The following is a 15,955-nucleotide window of genomic DNA, read 5'->3' on the forward strand; positions in this document are numbered from 1 at the left end:
ATAGCAATCATTCATTTATTTTGCAGAAGAGCTCGAAAATTTGCTTCTGTGTGAGCGGGAAACTCAGTCTACCTGCGTTTTAGAACACCAGGATTCTCTAAAAAAGGGTCATGTATCCTGCGTCGTGTTACATGATAAACTCTGAAGAAATAAGTCTTTTTTTTTTTTCGCATATATATGGGCGCTTCGATAGGACAAATATTCAAATGCACGCCTTATCTCAATGTTCAGCTCGCTTCTCAGGTTATAAGGAAGTCCTCGTAGAACCCCCTCAGTCTACATTTCATGTAATAAAGACTCAAATCACAGGTCTCGTGTAAGGAATGGCCAAAAACTTGCTACAACCCACCTGTGCAGCGATTAACTATATTGCGAACGAGTGCATGGAAAAAGTTTGGGCTCATAATCCACCATTTATCCATTTAGAATAAAACTCGAAGGGTCGTTCTTTTTTTTTTCCTGCGTGTGTTTCACTAATGTAACTCTTATTCCAAGGTTACGAGTAGCAGGGCGATGCAACACTCGAGCTGCAATTCAAAAGTTAATTGACTTAGAATGGCGCGTCGTCCTCCAAAATGACCTTGAACTAACTTATAGATGGTGCGTAACTTGGCAGATGTCCCTTAACGCCTCCAAATGCAAGTTAATCTCGTTTAGTCGAGAGCGCACCAACTCAGTGTTCCACTATTCGATTAATAATACCGTAGTTTCGACTGCTCCATCGTACAAATATCTCGGCGATTATCTTTCATCGGACTTATCCTGGACAACGCATGTAGCAACTGTCTCATCCAAAGCTTCTCAATCTCTGTTTCACGTCCTCTGTTTCGCAGCATAATGCGGGGTGAAAATCCTGGCGTTCTCGAAAGCTTCTGTGAGGGAACGACGCTACCGCTTAAAATAAAACGAAAAAAAAAAGCCGAAGGATAAAGCTTCACGGATCGTTCACATCCCTGGTTCCGCAGCGACCATCGCAGCCGCTGTGAATACCGGACCGGATACGTTGCCGTTGAGGAATACAAAGATAAAATGCACCTTTTTCCCGATAGAAAGGGCGCAGTACACTCGTGCAAATATTTCCAGGTACTTAACGAGATTTCTATGTTGTTTGTCGTACTCAGCGCCCTTTTTGCGCCTCTGTCACGTGCTCTCACACCCTCGTCATCTTTTTTTTTTTTTCGAGATGTAGCTGAGCCGCTCTCTGTGGAATTCTCGCCCTTTTCACGCGCGTCTACTCTTCTCGCCAGAGTTGCCTAAAAGTCTGCAAGAATAGAGATCCACGTGCTTGCTTCAAGAACAGAGGTTTATCTGCGTACACCCTGCGCCCCCGTTTTCGGTGGAGCATAAATCTCGCTTTTCTTTCTGGCACACCGCTTCATAAAAGCGCTCTTGCATAGTTTCGCCAGAAAAGGCCTGGGCTTCCGTGATTCGCGCGGATTTTGATGCAGTGGTGCGCTGTGCTATAGTGCGCATGGCGAACAGCACTACCTATTATGTTCCTGTTCACGGAGACGTTATTGATCCGGCACTACCGCTGTTATAGGCGCTTAATAAACTCGAGCTGTCTCTATCTATCACCCAAAGCTCTCCTCCATGGTTTCAGTATGGTTATATACAAATAGCTAATGTTTACGACGGCATCAAAAGCGGCCGCCTGGTTAACAGGAATGCGGCAGTATATTGTAATGCGACTGTTATGGAGAGCCTAGTGAGGGCTAACTTCTGCTTTCTGCATTCTGCTACCTCTTAAATTTTTATGGTTCGAGTATGATGAGCAATAGGTTTGTTAAATGGGCATAATCTATAGTAACTAAAGGACTGTGAGTTGTAAAACGACATTCAAAAGAGCATGCTCTAGCGTAGGGCATAGTTAGGGGCTGTTGCTTTCTGGAATTCAGCAGCTGTCCATGGGCATCTGTTAAAAAAATGTTGCATCTTAAATGCATTTGTTTCTTGCCATTGATAAATGTAAAATGATAAGCAGTATTCGGTTACCTCAACGGAGTGAGTACTACGCACGCTAGTAGTATTCACCTGGCGCTGCAGCGAACGGTAAAGAATTGTTGATTCAAGAACAAAGGCTTCGGCACAGCGAGATTAACTTAGGGGGAAAAAAATTCACATGGGGGTCGGATGAAGGCTCCTTTTCTTTTTAAGGTTTGTCATATGATGTAAGTTTATTTATTTATTTATTTATTTATTTATTTATTTATTTATTTATTTATTTATCCACATTACATTACAGGCCCACTGAAAGGCATTGGGTAAGGATGGCAGCAGTAATTACATGACAAAAATAGCAAAGTGCGACATCGTCATACAATATTAATACGCAGCGAATTCAGGTTATCACGGAACGTTTCACGATTGGAGATGGATGCAATGTGATCTATGAGACTGTTCCAGTGTGCAATAGCTCTTGGTAATGGCGATGAGTTAAATGCCTGCGTTCCACCATGAATGCGCGTGAAACTAAGTGCGTTGTGAATGCGACGAGATGTGCGCACAGGAGCATGAAGCGGCAAACAGTGAAAGTTATTGCTATAAATGTGCTCGTGAAACAGATATAAGAGCAATGACGCGGCGATCTTCTAATGACTGGAATGCAAGGTCTTGTTTTATTTATTCGGGTAATGCTTGAATGCTAGCCGTAGTTGCCAGAGATTAATCTGGCTGTGCTATTCTAAACGGCTTCCAATATACGGATTGATAACCTTGATATGGTGGCCATGTGGATGAATCGTATTGTAGTTGTGGACGAACATAAGTAAGACATGCTAATTTTAGTGCATTATAACGCGCGTTACGCATGTTTCTATGCAGGCAGCCGAGAGATTGAGAAGCTTTGGATGAGACAGTTGCTACATGCGTTGTCCAGGATAAGTCCGATGAACGATAAACGCCGAGATATTTGTACGATGGAGCAGTCGAAACTACGGTATTATTAATCGAATAGTGGAACACTGAGTTAGTGCGCTTTCGAATAAACGAGATTAACTTGCATTTGGAGGCGTCAAGGGACATCTGCCAAGTGACGCACCATCTATAGGTTAGTTCAAGGTCATTTTGGAGAGTAAGATGATCATCGAAACATTTAATATTGCGGTAGATGACGCAGTCGTCAGGGAACAACCTACGTGAGGATGAAAGGTTAGCGGGCAAGTCCTTGATATACATTGAAGAGAGTAATGGATAGCACACTGCGTTGGGAGACACTGCACGTGACGTCGCAAAGGTTAGACGAAATGTTGTTGACCACAGTAAATTGCTGACGCGAAGACAAGACGTTACGTAGCCAAGAGAGTGTTAATGAATGAATACAAAGGGCAGACAATTTGGAAACAAAACGGCAATGAGGTACAGTATCGAACGCCTTAGCGAAATTAAGAAAGAGGCAATCGGTTTGATCCTGAGAATTCATGTTGAAGTGAAGGCCAGTCGTGAATTCAAATAACTGAGTGTCCCATGAGTAGCTTTTCCTGAAGCCATGCTGATTAGAGAAAAAAGTAATTTGATTCAAGGTGACCATAGATATGAGAAGCTATGATACTGACACGTGTACTTACATTTATCGGGCGACCACGTTTCGCCGCCTAACAAATCTTATCGCACAGCGCGGGACGCGCCTGCATGCTTCCGAAGTATCTGGAAAGTTATCGATGCTTCTATCCGCTGTCTGTTGTCGCCGAACCTTGTGTTATCTGATTTCATCGCGTGACGCGAATGGTGTAGAACTTTGTGGAAGGCACGCGGGTCCCAACGATTAGTCTGGAACGTTCGATGACTGCTGTATAAAAGCCGACGCGCTGGACCCGCTGATTAGATTTTTGACGATCGCCGACGTTGTTCGCCGCTATCGTTGTGCTATAAGTGTAGCCTGTTTTTGTGGGCACAGGTTCGCCCAATAAAAGTTAGTTTTGTCTTACACAGTATTGCTACTGTGTTTTTGAACGTCACCACCACGTGACAATAAGCTCAAGTAATTTGCAACATATGCATGTTAGTGAAATGGGTCGACAACTACAGGGCGAGTGCTTGTCACCGGATTTAAATAGGGGAACTACCTTACCAATCTTCCAGTTCTTAAGCAGCTCACCTGATGAAACAGACCGGTTAAAGAGAAGCAGAAAGCAGCTGGAAATATCAGTAGTATTCTTCAGTATTTTAGAGTTGACGTGATCAATGCCAGATGAAGTAGAAACTTTAAGATTCGTGATGAGGTTCGCGATACCTTCGACAATGATGGCGATTGGAGCCATGAAATGAAAGGGCTGTTCAGGAACAAATGGCACATTGGAACAATCTTCTGTAAAAACAGACGCGAAGAATGCATTTAAAGCAACCGCAGAATCGTCATCAGAAAGCGGAGATTGTTTTTAATTGTGAAATGTAATGTGATTAGTAGACTTATTATAGGGAGAAATTATTGCCAGAATTTTTTAGGATTATTTCTGAGTAAGGGCAAGTCCTGCTAATAATATTTCTTGGCTGCGCCTAATGCTTTACAGTAAACCTGTAAGCAATCCTTGTGCTTATCCCAGTATGAGGCAGCATTCTTACGTTTTGCAGTATTGTAGAAACGTTCTTTTTATTTCGTAATGTTCTAAGTTGTTTAGTAAACCAAGGATTACTTTTATCGTTGGATATAGAGATTAGCGGCACATACTTGGAATTCATCTTGGTGCTTAAACTTTTAAATTCGTTGTCAGCCGCTTTCGATTTGTCAGACATGACACGAAAGGCGCCAGGATCCGCACCAACCCCGTCTGCAAGACGTGCAACATTGGCTTTTTCAAGCATTTCTACTTTGCGCTTCGCCTGTTTAATTTCGATCTCGGCGCTAGCATGTTTAGAAAGTAAAGCTTCGTGACTTTCCTTGAGGTCACGTATTTCATTAAAGGTTAGCGCGAATGCGTCGGCCTCCGACTTATTCATAGGACCAGGACTTGACTCCCCACATCACCCGCTAGCATTAATAAACGATCGCGCATGGTACTACATACATACGCACAACACAAGAATCGCTTCAATAAACCCCTAAGCTCTGGTGGGCACGATACCGCAAGGAAGCAGCGGTTGCTATACTTCTTATACAAGAAGCATTATTCAGGTAACCAATCTGAAAGAGTAATAGCCGTAAGCGTGGCATCCTCCCCGCGGTGTCGAGCCCAAACCGGCTAGTGATAGACTACACTCTTAAAACGGTTGCACCCTTTGCGGTGTATATATGTCCCACAACGATAATCGTCATCTGCCTTGCTTGCCTTTCCTTTCTTGAAAACGCCGCGCCCGCTACTTTCCTGTCGGGAATGCTATGTCATGCTGATAACGCGCATGCCGTTCGTTACTGGAAAGTACCGGGCTCGCCGCGTTAAAGAAAGGAAACGCGGGCAAAACGGATGACGATTATCGTTATGGGACAAGATAAGCCCCAAAGGGTGTAAATTTTTCTAAGAGTGTAACGCTTACACCTGGCACTTCGCAGACCATCTATCGTGACGGGAGAGGCACGTTACCAGGTGAGAAGGTCATTTCCATCCAAGGCTGGAATACCAAGCGTCAACGGTCGCAAGTCCAGAGGCCAGGAATCGGGTACAAGCCAAGACGAGTCGGGTACTCCGATGTGAGCAGCACAGGAAAAGTTGGTCAACCGGGGCCGCCATTTTGTAGCGATGCCTTATGCCTTATTCTATGCTGATCTTATCATCCACCACACATGGCCGCCTGATCCCGTTGATAATGTGGGCAGACCATTGCTCTGACCACTGGCCAAGCGCGAAAAGCCTGAAAAAGCATAAAATCGGAAAAGGCATCGCTACAAAATACCGGCCCAGGAAGCGTTTCCTTTTGCCAGCAGGTGAAACAATTCCCTGCGCGAAGATTGGGCGTCGAACACGATGATGTTGGACTGAAACAAGGCATAGGAACCGAAGAAAGCCGGAAGGAGCGTAGCAGTACACAGCGCACAGTCCGTGTAACAGTGACCTGAAAGAGAAAAGGCCGTAATCGTGGCATCCTTCAAGTGGTGACGAGCCCCGTTAGTGCATTTATGCAGTGAACTATGGCAAAGTACTTTAATGGGTAAATATTATATGGGTTAATTTTGCTCATTTGGGGTTCTATAACCGATGCCCGTAACTGCACACGCTATTCTTTTTTTTTTTTCATTCCAGACCCATGAGTAATGCGGCCTCTGTCCGTCGTAATTGAGCCCAAAGACATCATGCACAAGGACACAACGTCATAGCCACTGAGTCACGGCGCTAGCACGAAGAAACAACCATATAACTGCAACTCTCACGCATGTGTACGCAACCCATTTTAGTTTTTCTTGTTTTTCTATTTCTTGAAGTGTTGATTTAGTGGCTCTACTTGAAAAAAAGTGACTTGCTTGGCACAAATATTTAGACTTGTTTTTTCATTACTAGTGAACCTTAAAATCCTATGTAAGAGCTGTTGCCGCCTTCAATGTTGAACAACAGCAACAATGACAATGACAACAGCAACAACAAAACTAAACTATACGTGCGCTATTAAGAGTGCACGAAGACGCCAGCCCTACTTTCTTTCTCTCCTTCCCTGCTGTTTTCGCCGTCTATTCCTCATTCTTTTGCCTTTAAGTCACGGCTGCCCAAGCTGCGCGTATAATGGGGCTCTGAAAGCTAGAAACAGTAGAGAACATATCCGTGCACACCTTTCCAAAGCGTTTACTTATCCTCTTTTTCTTATTTTTTGCTCGTTGTTAGTACCATAAAACTGAACGCAGCGTTGTGTAAACCTTGTCGCTCGAAAATAGCAGAACTAATTAATATACTTATCAATCCTTGGTGGCTGAACTTGGTGGCAGTCAATGTTGCGACTTAGTTAAACTCGGATGTACCGCCGGAGGCAAGTTATCGAGTCGCCGGCACATGGCGCACATGAATACTGTAGCCATCGAGGCGAGGGTGAGAGGGGAGGGGGGGGCGCTGGAGCCCAACCCGCTTTTCGAACGCCACACACACACACACACACACACACACACACACACACACACACACATATATATATATATATATATATATATATATATATATATATATATATATATATATATATATATATATATATATACTTTTAATAACTGTTGCAGTTGAAGAATCTTCGCGTGACCTCGAAGAATCGGTCACTGAAGTGACCGCCTTATGTGAGTATATACTAGGAGAACGTTCAATTTGACAGCCTGAGTCCTCTCGCAGCACCGCGAATCTGGCGTCTCTCGGTGGTGTAATCTTCCTTCGTGCAGTTGTTTTATGCTTCGCTATCACTAACACTGTTTCCCCTTTCCTGAGAAACTGCAGTATCTCTCTCTGTCTATCTCTCTCGTTTCTTTCTGTCAGTCCGAGTATAAATGCTGCTGCGCATGAATGCTGTTGATTCTGATTTCGAGGGACTCCGGCTTGGCCTCGTTTCGGTTACTAAGTGAATTATACAGGGTGCCCCAATAATCATGCACCAAGACTTAAAAAAAGAGCAATTGCGTTACTCTAAGAAAACCTAGTGCATATTGTTTCCGGTACAGTGGAGTAGCCGCCAGTAATGTTTTCGTTACTGAGATTTAATTACGTAATTGTAAATAATTATCTAACTCGAGAAGTGCTGTCCTAATTATCAAAGTGTCAATAAGGCATTTCTAGGCACCCCCAATGACATCTAACTGCGGCATTTTCAGCGACGTACTAATTGCGTACAAATATTTTTTGACTGGTAAAGAAACCTACGAAGAATGAAAAATACTACGTGACTGCGCTACCACTCGCAATATGAAGCTGATTGAGAGCAACTACTTTGTCTGTCGCAAACCCGAAGAGACAGCGCATCACCTTGATAATGGTACAGAAGGAGCGCGAACGGCAGGTTTCGCGGCTTCGCAGCTATTCCTTCCTCTCGTTTCTACTTCCCACTTATTATCCGTCTCTCAAAGCCGACTGATCACATTGATAAGAAAATCCCCTTGATTACGCGGCCGAAGCGCCGCTCTGACCGCGCACGAAGCGCGAAAAGCAATCCAATAGGATAGAATGTTTCAAAATCCCGGCTGTGCTCGCACCATGTCGAAAGTGTGCGCGCACAGCTGTCTTTCACGCCAGAAGCTTGCTTCGGATTAAAACCAAATTAAAGGGACTATTTTATTTTTCATTAGAGCGTCTACGTGCTGCAGAAGCAGGTTCGCGGCAAAAAATAGAAGCGAAATAAGCAGACCGGGAAGCGAACGACGTGTCGAGAAAAGGCAAAGCCGATGCGTTCAAGTAAGTAAATGCACCACTTCTAAATGAGCCGAATTGGCAATCGGAACGTCTGCACAAAAAAAGAAAGAATAAAAGAATCCACGCAGAATATTCTCTGGGATTTATCTGAACGTTGCGTAAGCACTTCCTAGTAGTGACGTGGTTTTTTAGTGGCAGTAGGCCGGTGTGCTTGGTATAATTGCGAGAACGACCACCAAATAACCGTGAAACGGGGAAGCGTGGTTGCAACGCCGAACTGTTATAGTGAGACCTGCGCGAGACGACGCAGAAGAGGCGAGCAGAAGCAATGTTCACTGGTGTTATAGATAGCCCGAAGCGGATGTGGACGTGGGATGAAATGACCAGGGAGATGGAGCAAATAAAGGAAATATATGCAACATTTATTAAGTGCACTGAACCATTATGAAGCGTGATCAACGGTGCTCCTGCGGCTGCGGCAACTAACTTGAAAGCGATCTGCGAAAGCGGCAGAGTGCGGCATGTGCTGAGACCTCAGTGAGCGCTGTGTTCTCGCCGCTTCAGTCGGCGTTGAAGAGAGAAGCAGCACGCAGGTGAATTTACTCGCTGCTGCGGGAGCTATGTTGAAAGCGATCGTCTTACGGGAGGCACGGAGGGACGGTTTTTCTGTTGGGCAAGGATAGAAATGCTTACGCATTTAAAACCATCAGATTTCAACGTGCCCTTATTATCTACGCGTATGAATTCGTAAGCGCCATTGAACATAAACTGCTGCCTAGAGGACGTGTTCGAATGGGTCTCCTTCTGCAGCTACTCAGTACTGAGTCCGCGTTATCACATCTTCTTTGGCTTTCTTGGGGACCGACGCTCGAATTCTAGGGCAGACATCCGTTGTCCTTGCCTTGAGCTCATCTGACCTTCGTCTCGATCATGTAAATGCGATCTTTCACATAACCTCAAAGAAAAAAATCTAGTGGAGAGAGATCACGTATCCTAGCCGGCCAATTTACAGGTCCGTGCCTTTCAATCTATTGCGCATGAAAAATAGCATCCAGCCAGTTTCGTGCTCAACTACTGCTTTGTGCTAGCGCCTCATCTTGCTGATACGACAGAAGTGGAAGACATTACAGCGGGATTTTGATGAGAAACTCATCCACCACTCGTTCAAGGATTTCGTCCACGTAGCGCTGTCCAGTCAATTTGTGATCAAAGAAGATGCGACCGATTATAGCACCGGCGTAAATTCCGCACCACACATTGAACCACCACTGGTACTGGTGCCGAGTGCACTTTAGCCAGTGCGGATTGGACTAACTCGAATAGTGTGCATTAGGCAAATTTCTCTAGCCATTTCTGCAAAAAAAAAAATTGACTTCATTTATGCACAACATCTTGCTCAAAAATCTCAGTGACTCATCGGCTTTTGTGAGGGCCCCAATTAGAGAAATCTAGACGATTATGCAGGTCCCTATCTTCCAAGCATCGGTGCAGGTTAAGGTGATACGGGTGAAAGGTGGCGTCATTTAGAACCCTCCAGACTGATTACTTAGAAAAAGGTACCTGGGCGGCCACGTCCCGCACGATAGCATGAGGGTTTGAGGCAATAAATGCTAGAAAATCCGTGCGTAGGCTAAGACTGATAGATGGAGTGCTCCGCCACTGTCTCTGGAAGCTGCCGGTTTCCCTCAGGTTTTCATAATTTCTGATGACCGACTATCCTGAGAAATTATATACATATTTGCGGCCTCCTCTTGTTGCCATTTGCTCCTGCCATGGTAAGGATCGCTTTTTTCCTTCTGCTCATTAGAAAAGGACATGGAACTGGGACGAAACAAAACGCACCGTTAAACCTTTGCACTGACGTTGTCAATTGGCTTTGTGGCAAAACCCGCCGTAGTTGCTTAATGGCTATGTGTTAGGCTGCTAAACACGAGGTTGCGGGATCGAATTCCGGAGACGGCAGCCGCATTTCGATGGGGGCCAAATTTCCCAGGTGGCCAAATTTCCGGAGTCCCCCACTACGGCGTGCCTCATAATTAGAAAGTGGTTTAGGCACGAAAGACACCGCAATTTTTTTTGCGGCAAAAAAAAAAAAAAACATCCATGCACTTTACCTACGCTAAGTGAACAGCCTATCACAGCTTGTTTCAGACTAACACGCGTTACTTCAGCCGACGAGCGGCAGATAAGGAACTAGCTCGATCACGATGTTTTCGTTATTTCCTTTGTTTCGTTCTGGCTAACTCTGAGGGAGCTTGTTCGAGGGCGATGCTTTGTGATGTGGGTGGGAGCGCAGTCACGCAGTATATTTTTCATGTCTCGCGGGGCTTATTTATCAGTCGGAAAAAATTACTACGCAATTAGTACGTCGCTGAAAATAACGCAGTCAGATGTCTCTTGGCTGTGCCTACAAATGCCTCATTGACAATTTTATAGTTAAGATAGCACGTCTCGACTTAGATAATTAATTAGAATTAGCTGAATAAATCTCCCTAATGAAAAAATACTGGAAGCTACTCCACTGTTCCAGGAACAATATTCACTAGGTTTTCTTCGAGTAATGAAATTGCACCATTTTAAATCTTGGTGCATGATAGTTAATTGGGACACCCTGTATATATGTATGACCTCTGCATGCAAGGCCTATGTTTGCATCCCTAATAAATGTTGTAAATTATTAGAAAGCTCTTTTTCATGAGTCGTTAGCATTGCTTACTGGAAAGAGAAACAATACTGAGAAACATATCATTCACGTGCATTTCACACGCCGTTGATGAAAGAGTCTGCTGGTAGAGTCACTAAAGTCTACATGTGTTTTTCAGAGTCATAAAAGCACGCAAAGCAATTTGAAGCGAGGGGAACATACAGCAGCATATTCATTCTCTAGGCATATGCTATCCATACCTTTAGAAATAAATTTTCATTGGCTGCCCCCTTCTCTTGGAAAATTATAATAAACTTTGTCATGTCTGTATATTTAAATATATTGTATATGTCCATGGTGTTTACAGTGGAAGGTTAAAAGAATGTTGAAGCGAGAAAATATGGATGAGGCAGCCGCCGCTGGTGCTTCTAATGCAGTTGTCCTCCTATTGTCAGGACTTGAACAGATAAAGCGTTCTACAGCGGCGGCGGCTGCTCACGGCGAGGCTGCGCGGGCAAGCGATGTGTGACAAGTTGACGATCTTGTGTGTGAGTATCTTGCAAGTGATCTGTGACATGGACAAAGTGCGCGCCTGCGCGGGCCTCATCTTCACAGCAATCTGCGATGTGGGCAAAGTACGTGGAGCACCTGCAGCTTCGTATGCGCTGTGATTTCGACGTTTAGTTTGCGTTGCAGCGAGAAACAGCACGAAGGCTGCTGCCAAGCTTACTCGCTCCAGCGTTTTGACAGAGAGTTTTCGCGGTCATTGAGTCAGATGTGTTCATGTTTACCTGTGCGCGCGTGACACCGTGCTTGTTAATTTAGTTAGTAAGCGAATGTTTGCAAGTTTACACGGACGATAAAACTGATATGCTTACTTTGTATAGCTGTCTGCTAATTTGCTATCGCGATCGATGCTTTCTCCCGTAGGGCAAAACTGCGGCTTTCTTGCATTTCGCCCCTATCGAGATTTGATACCGCGACCTCGGGATTAGCAGCGCAACACCATAGCGGCTAAGCCACCACGGTGCGTTGTGACGCTTTATAACGATGATGTTGATGACATTGTTGCGGGGCATCACGACGGTCTGGGAAATAAACAAAAGCAGTGAAAATGAAATTCATAAAGAGCCGCGCACGCCGCTGTTCTGCAGCAGTAGCTGTGTCCTGAACGGGCAGTAGACAACTCCCAGAGGTTGTTAGTGTATACATTTACAGTCGTCCTTAGCCTGAAGAGAGCGCTTGGCGCTGGCGTCTATACAGCGAGCTGGTCACGTGTGCAGAGGGAGCACGTAAAACCGCGCCATCAAAATGGCTCCAACGCATGCACTCAGCGTCGAGGACACCAGGCCCGAAAGAAGCGTCGCGCGGAGTAGGAGCGTCTTCGCTACTCAGTGAAACCTGGTGAATACCGCGAATGTATGTATACAATGCATACATACAATTGTATTAATTGAATTACGTACAGCTCCATATTTTAATTAGGTTTAGCACTTTTGCCATAATGTGATGGCTATATGAGGCAATGATGATGCTCAAGCCTCTCAGACATTATGAACAATGAGGCACGACAACGCCTCAAGTAAACACGTCTCCCTGTGTGTTCTGTGGACTACGCATACAAACAGCAATGGTCAACATCGACTCCACTCATTCTCTTATTGGACTAAACACTGAAGAAATTACACATTTGCCGCCAACATCACCGCTAATTACCGCTAATTATCGTCGATCGAAGCAAACAGCATACAAAGCTTCGTTTACATCGATTACCACAGTGCATGGGATCCGCCGATTTTTATTTCACAGCACAAGAGGCTGTCAAAACTCTCAAAGCTTCACGAAATTCAGTCTTATCTGTTTGGTAGCATTTAGAAGCTCTGCCTTGATTGATTGATTGATTGATTGATTGATTGATTGATTGATTGATTGATTGATTGATTGATTGATTGTGTTTATATCTGAAGTCAACACAGGGGCTACGCAAGACGCCATAGAGGTTGCTCCTGATTAAAGTTGAACACCTGCAGTCTTTTAATGCTCAACCAAAGACACGAAAGCTCCTGCATACCACTCCCATCGGAATGTGGTCAATCTGGTTGGAAATTGAATCCATGACCTCGAGCTCAGCAGCAGAACGCCATCCACCGCGGCGATTATTCCGTAATTGGATTCGTGCTCTCTGGTCCCTTGGCGCATTTTGCTGCAGGAGTTGTCAGTTGAAATGACGACACTTGACGCTACCACGTGTAAGTGCTATAAATGTTAAATACTTAAATTGTTTTAGGAGACGTCTTCGGTTTTCTCTTTTCCAGCCGCTAATTGTGCTTAGCTAAAGGTCACGAACAACGTTGTAAACTTTATCCGCTCAGGTGGCAATGGCACTGCGCCCTTGGGCATTGAGAAACGTTATGTGCGTGCCAGATAGCTCCGAGAGCACATAAAGAGGAACAGCTACCGCTTTGTTAGGTAGCATTTCGGAGCTATTTATGGGCATTAGACTTAGACGCCATAGGGCCCAGCTTTCGCGGTTACGCGCGCTTTATCACACGCATCGCCTTGGATGTGCGTGTACACGGCAACGCAATATCACGGCCGCGGCCGGGGCCGGAAGTTTGCCTGCCCATGATTGCGGCGGAAGTAGGTCGGGACAGCGAACTAGCTGGCTCGCACAGCTCGTTTGTTCGGGTCACATAAATCTCGGTGGGTTAGGAGCTTTGGCCCGGCGTGGCCCCGACTCGCATACATGCGCCCTGCTGTGTTTATACGCTCGGGCAGAGACAAACAAGGCACCGCAGTTCTCAGGAAGTCCCCCTCCTCTCTGGATTATGGGCGCATCCAGCACTGCGTTACGGGCGGCGACGACCTATCAGTGTTACAGCCGGCGGCGACGGCCTATCTGCAACTTTATCTGCTCCACCCCCTGCGAGTCCGACCTTTGTGACGCGCCACAGCTAACTAAAAGCGTTATCCGAACGCCTCATCTCAAACGCACACGCTGGACGAAGTGCGTAAGTCGCTGCGCGCGCCGAAACTTATGCGGGTGCGATGTTGCGAAAGCAGGATAGGACGATAAGCAGCTGAAGTAGCACCGCGAACTTTTCAATATCCTATTTTCATCTTGCTAAAGCTTAGCAGCACCAGCTGTTTAATACCTTCGATATCTGGCACTAAGTGGTTGCAAGGTTGCATTGCCTGCAATGCATTTTCGGTACGTATGTTATGCGGCTTTACAAGCCGGACAACATCCGACGCCACAAGCGCACGCCTTCATATCATGCAGGGACCTTAATTTACGGCTCCGTATTCCATCCAACCTTCCACAACGTGACTGCATGCTTCTAGTCCGTCTGTAGCTTGGAGTAACATTGTCAAATATGTACTCCTTTCTGATCAGAATGGCCGATAGCCCGCTTTTTGTCTTCTGCAGGTGCCGCGAAATGATCGCGCGCCTTCTTTGCGAGTGCCCTCGTCTCAACCTGCGAAAAAGCAGCCCTCTCAGCCACGCTAGACCGGCTGGACAAGTACCCGTTCACGGAAATTAATCTGTTGGGAACTGACCTACACGAGCATAATTGCAAGCCGCTATGAATGCGCTGCTGCGCTATTAAAAAGACACCGGACTGTGTGACAAGTTATGACTGTGTACTGTGTGACGTAGAACGTATTAGTGGGACGTTGACACTGTGCGACAATGTAACGCCTTCCCAGACTGTGTGACAGCGCCCACAGAAACAATTCTGTATTGCATGTTTTTTTTTCTTCGTGTTTTAACTAATTTTCGCATCCCTTTCCCTTCCCCGTTACAGGGTAGTCAACCGGAAATATCTGTTTGTTAACCTCCGTCTTTCCTTTCCCTCTCTCTCTCTCTCTCTCTCTCCATGTTCTGCGGGGCCAGAGTTGGTCCCTGCGGACTTCTACCGTACTTAGCGTGTGATTCATGCAGTCAAGAAATATATAGATCTTTTGTTGGATTCCTTGCACACACTTAGCGTTTCCGTAGAAGCAGTTTTCGCAGGAAGAACCATCCTTGTTATATGGGCGTGCCATCCTTGCTGAGAGCTACGTTATTGTGAATGCAGGCCAACTTGCTAGCACCGGTCAGAATCGTAGCTGGTGTTCTTTTATGACATGCGGTATATATAACGCCTCTGAGCTGAAACTTTGGAGCGAGTTAAGAAACTACAAGTAGCGAAAGACAAACCGAAGCCTTCTGCTGTGTGACGCCTCTCGCATACGCTGTTTTCAGGTATGGAGAATTCCGTGTATTATACTGTCGCAATACACGCAGAAGTGATTGCTATAAAAGAAATAGCTGACAGAACAAAAGAGTTTGCCGAGAAACTTGGACTTAAAGATGTTGGTTATAAACGCTGCTAAATACATGCGTATGCCTTCGTTCTGTTATGGGAGACAGAAATTACTGGATGTGGTTACTTTGGGCGTGAAGTTATTTTTCCTGATACGGTTTTTTTTTCGGTAATGAATGTTATTCGCAGCTTTCTTTTCTTTCTTTTCTTTCTCAGCGACAACTATTTCTTAATCCACGTATATTCATGCTAGCGCAAACTCTGCAAGGGAATACCAATGACAACGGGGTTTAGTTCCTGCGTTTATCTCTGGTGTGGTGTTTAGAGTGAAGAACAGGGGTTACGTGGTCTATCACAAAGCTAACAAGTATTTTAGACTTGCACATCGCACACCTCTATTTTTCTTTTAATTTGTCCCATTCGTATGTTAACTAACCAGGCATTATCACAACTACCATACAGGAGTTGTGATGATGTGTGCTTAGTAAATTTTTTTATCACGCGGCTTCCCACAGGGCACATTAAATTAGATACATTAAAGTGCCTGTTTTTTAAAGTGATCGACAGTTAGCAAGCAGGAAAAGTCTAACGTTGGAGCCAGCGCTTCGAAAAGGGGATTTGTTATCGTCAGCGCATCTGCCTCGTTTGGAAATGTTCTCAAGGTACTTGGAGCATATGTAGCGATTCACACTGAGTGAGTGTGAATCGTGTAAACCACACTGAGTGAGTGTGAGTCTAGAACGATGATGGCACAA

Source organism: Dermacentor variabilis, chromosome 1, assembly GCF_050947875.1.
Source record: "Dermacentor variabilis isolate Ectoservices chromosome 1, ASM5094787v1, whole genome shotgun sequence".
Lineage (NCBI taxonomy): Eukaryota > Metazoa > Arthropoda > Arachnida > Ixodida > Ixodidae > Dermacentor > Dermacentor variabilis.